Source organism: Dreissena polymorpha, chromosome 16 (assembly GCF_020536995.1).
Source record: "Dreissena polymorpha isolate Duluth1 chromosome 16, UMN_Dpol_1.0, whole genome shotgun sequence".
Lineage (NCBI taxonomy): Eukaryota > Metazoa > Mollusca > Bivalvia > Myida > Dreissenidae > Dreissena > Dreissena polymorpha.
Genome location: NC_068370.1, coordinates 1,905,252 through 1,912,093, shown reverse-complemented (window position 1 = coordinate 1,912,093; position 6,842 = coordinate 1,905,252). Strand labels below are relative to the sequence as shown.

The 6,842-nt window shown below is 31.8% G+C and overlaps 1 non-coding gene across 1 annotated transcript; it reads right to left on the bottom strand.

The window, feature by feature from the left end:
• Positions 1-3,282: 3,282 nt before the first annotated feature.
• Positions 3,283-3,373, bottom strand: Trnaf-gaa (transfer RNA phenylalanine (anticodon GAA)). The gene is given in 2 exon segments: positions 3,283-3,318; positions 3,337-3,373. It is a non-coding gene; the product is annotated as a tRNA-Phe (tRNA).
• Positions 3,374-6,842: the final 3,469 nt, after the last annotated feature.

The window sequence follows — 6,842 nt, the reverse complement described above, 5'->3', positions numbered from 1 at the left end:
TGTGGGTCCTTATGGTCCAAGGAACTGAATGATATCTTTGTATGATTGTTGATAAATAAAATGTGTATGTTAAGTACTTATTATGTTGTTGTAATAGTACAAAACTAATGTCCAAACTTGCTTTTTTATGTTTCTAGCAAAATTTGCGAGTACCCTTTTGATTTTGCGAGTTGGTGTAAAAGCTACTCGCAATGTTTTGCGAGTAGAAAAAAAGTTAAATTCGAGCCCTGCTTACATTAGCTTTTTTGACCTTTGACCTTGAACGATGACCTTGACCTTTCACCACTCAAAATGTGCAGCTCCATGAGATACACATGCATGCCACATATCAAGTTTCTATCTTAAATATTGCAAAAGTTATCAAAAATCTTTAACTAAGGTTAAAGTTTTGGGACAGAATGACAGACTGGCCAAAAACAATATGCCCCGATCATTCAATCCGGGGGCATAAACATGACAACTGAACAAGTACCTCTGGAATGCATTTGCGAATAATAGGATCACAATAATGTAAAAATATATAAAAGCATCCATAAAAAGTATAACATAAACCAGTGCCTCTCGAATAAATTTGCTAAAGAAATGGAAAACAGTACTAGATATCAAGTTACTTTTTTGGTAAATAACATAGTATGATAACATGTAACAATAATAGGATCACAATAATGTAAAAATAATGTAATAAAAGTATCCAAAAAAAACACAACATAAACCAGTACCTCTGGGATAATAATGGTAAAGAAATGGAAAACAATACTAGATATCAAGTTAAATTTTTGGTAAATAACATATTATGACAACATTTAACAATAATAGGATCACAATAATGTAAAAATATATAAAAGTATCCGCTTCAGCCTCTTTGCCAATGACTGTGCTGAGCACCCGTGCTTTTTAGGACCCATCAGTCAAACTTGACAATTATCTGAAATGCAAAATCACAGCATAAATACACATTAAAATTAGGATAAATATTTAAAATATTACCAATCTCCTTCCAGCACTAGTAACATCTTACCATTATTTATTAATCCATATATTTTTTCTAAAGTACAGTTTTTAGCCCTCCGCTGGTTTTTTATTACTCCGCTATTATACATTTAAATGTTATAACTTATTACTAAACACATAAACATACAAACATGCATTTAACACATGCTTTTTACTGTATGTGTTAGCCTTGACCTTGTGACTTAGACCTAATGCATCATAACTGGTTTGCATAATAATTCTCAATCAGATGCAAGAACATGTAAAGTTTGGAGAACCAGGCCCATTAAGTTTAATTTTATGAGCAAGGTTAAAGTTTTAGGGCAGAAAGACAGACAGAATAAACAAAATTCAATCTTATTCTCTGTATTTCTCGACATTGAAGTCACAAAATAGTATTATAATTAAATAATTTAAATAAAATATAATTATATCAAATTTATGAGAAACTAGGCACTTTTCATTTCATATATATATATATATATATATATATATATATATATATATATATATATATATATATATATATATATATATATATATATATACACACAAAAACTTTTGTGGTAGCTAGAGCTTTAAAATATTACTAACACAGTATTTAAACAATAATAAACTGTTTTGAGATTTTCCCCAATCAGCTGATCCGCAACTGACGTGTACACGAGGTGCAGTTTCCATGCTTTTATTTCCATAAATCATAAACATATACTAAAATCACTCGCAGGAATTTAAAAATAATAATAAACAAGATAAGTATTGATGCAAAGCATCAAAGGGCGTCAGGAATTTCAGTGTAAAAGACACTCAATTAAGTTACATGGAACGATTTTTTTCTACTGTAAATATTGATATATTGGCCGATAATTTTAAACAAAATAGAAAAAGATACTGGTATAACCATTATCTATAATTTTGTGTTATAACCCCCAAATAACCATTATTTATGATGTTGTGTTATAACCCCCAAATAACCATTATCTATGATTTTGTGTTGTAACCCCCAAATATTTCATAGTTCATTTTATTTACATTGGTTTCGTTTTTTTACTGGCATCCGTGTACAGTTTTCATTAATGGAACAGAACTGTGTAGGTTTTAAAAAATCTGCTTCATCTTGTAAGCGTAATTTCATATTTTTCTCAACTTCAAGGGGAGATGATTCTGAACTTATTCGTACGCTGCTCATTTACAATAGGGGTTGAGTACTCATTGATATGAAAACACTGTAAAAGTTTGAAAAAAATTGAATACAAAATGTAAATTGCATAAAGAAGCTGCATTTCACAATACTTTGAAATTCAGTAAAAGATCATAATAGATTTATTGCTCTGATATTCACCATTTTCAATAGGGTTCGAGTAATACCGATATAAAAACACTTAACAAGTTTGGAAAGATTCAGACGAAAGTTGTGAAATCTTTTAAACAAGTGGAAATTGTTTATTTTGTCAAATTAGATAGAAAAAATTCTGGACTTATTGTCCCGATGTTTCTCATTTTGAACGAGGTAAAAATGCTCATTGATATGAAGACACTGTAAGTTTGGAAAGAATCTGATGAAAATGTTGACATAATAACCTAACCAAACAGTTTTTCACTTTTATTTTTAAATTCAAAGAGACATAATTCTGGACTTATGGTCCGATATTGCTCATATATAGTTTGGGTTGGGTCCTCATTGATAAAAAACCTGTGCAAGTTTGGGAACAATCGGATGAAAATTTTGGACTTCAAACAACGATTTTAAAATTTCTCAAATTCTAAGGAAGATAACTATCGACGTAATGGTCGGATAATGCTAAAGGACCCATACCACCTGGATAGTAATACGTGTCGCGCTTCGCGCTCTATATGTGGTTCTTAAAAAAAAAACTCCGATGAGTGCTTGACTCTAGAGAAACGGGTTGCTGGGACACAGCTCCTCCTTGAAATGCGGCTGCTTCCTTTATCGCAACTCATTGTTACAATCAATAATACGTGTCGCGCTTCGCGCTCTATATGTGGTAGGGATAGTTCTTAGGGCCTATGGTAGACAACCATAAAAATACATGGATAATAAATGTGTTGTTTGCATTTATTTGTTAATATAAAAACACGTGTATTTTTTATAAGATATTAAAGTGGTGTAAGAAATTTTAATTAACGTTGTCACCACGCGGCATCCATTAATTTTAATAAAAATGTCTAATTGTAGTAAAATGGATTTTAAAATGTCTACATAAAATAAAGCTTTATTATATTTATTAATCTGACTGAAAAAAATTGTCAGCCGCCGAACTGTTCCGTTCGTGCCGGAACCCGGGATTGAACCGGGGGCCTTTAGATGATTGTTGCGTAAAAAAACTTCAGTCTAACGCTCTACCAACTGAGCTATTCCGGCTGACATCATTTATGTACTGCTATTTGGTGAAATTGTGTATAGCGATCGTTATTATATGTATATTAATAAACTAATACATTGTACGTTTTCGTACCACTAGGCCTTCCAATAAACTTGCTTGCGCAATAGGTCGTCAAATATCGTACCACATTGATTCTCCACTAAATAAGCTAATTAGAAAAACCACAAAATAAATATATTTTGATTATGTTTTGTTTTTCTACAAAACCAGAAAGTTTCGCGTATTTGCCCAGTCCCTGTGATCTTTCCCCTGTGATCAGTTGTGGATCAGTTATTAATTAAAACAATAAGCTTTGCATTATTGGCAAAAAATGTTGTAATAAATGTAATAGGCACAAATGCAGTACTTACACTAATTTACACAAAAAATCACCACTATGCAAGATATTCTTAAAACAAAAATATATACATTAATCCGTAAAATAACTTCTCCTCCCATAAGCGAAAAAAAAAATGCATTACATACTAGTCGCCGCTCTCCAGAGCGACGCATATAAACAAATTCATACCAAATGTACAAGCATTTACCAAGGAAATGTGCTTCGAAATCGTCTTTTAATTGTCGACGCGTGTTATAGATAGAAGGTGCGACGGTAAAATGACACGACTGTGACAGTTACCAAAGTGTGATTTTCAATGAAAACACCGTTGAAATAAGAAGCAAAACTGTGTTATTGCTTGAAAATGATGACATTTTCCAAAAATCACAGTTATATTGATATGGCAATGTCTTTTAGACTAATATTTTAATTAAATCATAGAGTTGATTCGGAATTACCCGAGATCCGGAACTACCCGATCGACTGTACTAGACATGCTAGATATATGCTCTGTGTGCCTAAGTTCGATCACGTTAAACTTTGTCTCTACGCATGCTCGACATCAACCACGATTACTAAAAACTTGCTATGGTATTGAGACAGAGTATTCAAAACTGTATCCAAATCTGCCAAAATAATGAAATATAAACAAACAAAACGGTCGTAAACGGTTTAAAACTATCTATTGCCCCACATGATATACGTCACTGAGAAGAACTCCTAAGTTCGACCAGCTGTTTCATGACGTCAGAAATGGGGGCTCACATGGGGTAGATAAATAGTTATTTGCTTACACGAATACTTAAGCTAGGAGCGAGACATTCTTATGTTGTTTTTTTTAGAAAAGAAAAGGTATTTCATATATTTTAAACATTATTGTAATGTGTGTTTCAAATATTTATTAAAATTAACAACAACTAACAATTATGAAGGTAACAGAAAAGAACATTAAACAATCATAAACACACATTTGTAAAATTACCAAACATATTTACATTATAATGCGATATTTTTCCCAAACACAATGTGGACATAGGAATGTCGCACCCCTTCTAAAAGCCAGTTTTTCGTTGCAATTGCGCTGCAGTAAAGAGCTTAAATTTAACAATAAACGTCTTAATTGGACGTCTATTATCTTAAAATGTAATGCGTCGATCTAATTTATGAATGCCCCCTTATGAGCCCCAGGTAAACAAAGCGCTTATTTACGGAGAATTGTCTTACCTCCCCTGAATACAGCAGCGTGCCTGGCAATTTAGAAAAGAGTATTTTGATAGATGTTTTATGAATTTAATGGTGATTTAAAGAATATAAGTGCGATAAATGCATGAAAAATGAGGTATCGATAATTGACATTATTTAAGCTTTGTTAATCATAAAGAACTGTTTAAACCGCATTTTTACGAGAGGTTGACGGAATTACGACTTCTGTTATGAGTTTTCGCAGGAAGGCTGGCGCGTGATGTAAGTGCTGGTATTCGAAAATACGTCATAAAAAACTGATCGAACTTAGGCACCTGATCGAAATTAGGCACACAGGTGTTTTTCTTTCACTGTCTAAGTCATGCATTACATTTAAATTTAAAGGTGGTAAATCACATTTGAGTATCATTTCAACATGTCCAAACTTTATTATCTCATATTCTTGATATCTATTCTCTTCTATTGAAAAAAATACAAGAATTTAGCTTAATTTTTATGCCTCTCAAAATTGCATGATTCAAACAAATATTGCTGCCTTTGACAATATCTTATAGTGAGGGAGATAGTGCTCTTATTGACACCTGAGCTAACCTTTCAGGTAAAGAACATTGGAGCGAGAGTATAGTTACTCTACTACACAAAAAAGGATCCATTAACGACCCTAATAATTACCGTGGTATCTCACTTATAGACACTATATGCAAAATATTTTGCCATATATTAAGTAATAGATTGACCATATGGTGTGATACTTTTGGTGTTATAGATGAGTCACAGGCAGGGTTTAGAAAACAATATACAACATCAGATAACATTTTTATATTAATGGCGCTCTGTCAAAAATATTTATCCAAGAAAAAAGGTTGTTTTTATTGTATTTTTGTAGATTTTGCAAAAGCATTGGAAAGCATACAACATCAAAACTTGTGGAATGCTTTTTCAAGAAAAAATGTTAATGGTAAATTTTTGGTTATTCTTCAATCGATGTATAGCAAGTTAAAATCATGTGTAAAGGTTAATAACAGATTGACGGAATTTTTTACCCTTGTTATATTGGAACGAGGCAGGGCAGTATGGCCAGTCCCATAATTTTTTCCATGTTCATAAATGACTTAGTTACATACACGCACTCAAAACGTGATCATGGTATATATGTTTCTGATGATATAAATGAGTTAATTGCTTTAATGTTTTCTGACGATGTTTCCAGTTTCTCTGATACCATCATACGTCTGCAAAGGCAAATTAACTATATTGAACAATTCTGTAAATCAGTTGATATGAAAATTAATCTTGATAAAACAAAAATTATCGTATTTAGAAATGGCGGTGTTGTTCAACAAACTGAAAAATGGACATATTGTGGAGAAAATATTGATATTGTCTCATTTTATAAATATCTTGGTGTTTATTTTACGCCAAAACTTACTTGGTCAAAAACTCAAGAAATGTTAGCATTGCAAAGTATAAAATTAATTGCTTGTATATTTCGATATCAACGTATATTTGGTCATTTAAGTTCTGTAGATATTTTTAAAGTTTTTGATGCCATGATTAAACCTATACTTTGTTACGGGTCCGAGATATGGGGCTATTCATATGTAGATAAAATTGAAAAAGTACAAATAAGATTTTGTAAACAATATTGTAATTTACCACAAAACACACCTGATATCTTAGCTTTAGGAGAATATAGTAGACTTCCTTTATGTATAACATATATCCCAAATTGTTCTGGTTGAAAATCACCCGTATGGAAAATTCTAGATATCCTAAACAGTGTTATAAAATGTTAAAAGAGTTAGATGATGTAGGTAGAAGGACATGGGCTAGTTATATCAGAGAATTACTATTTAGTTATGGATTTGGTTATGTTTGGCTTGCTCAAGGTGTTGGGCATAAAGACAATTTTATACATCTGTTCA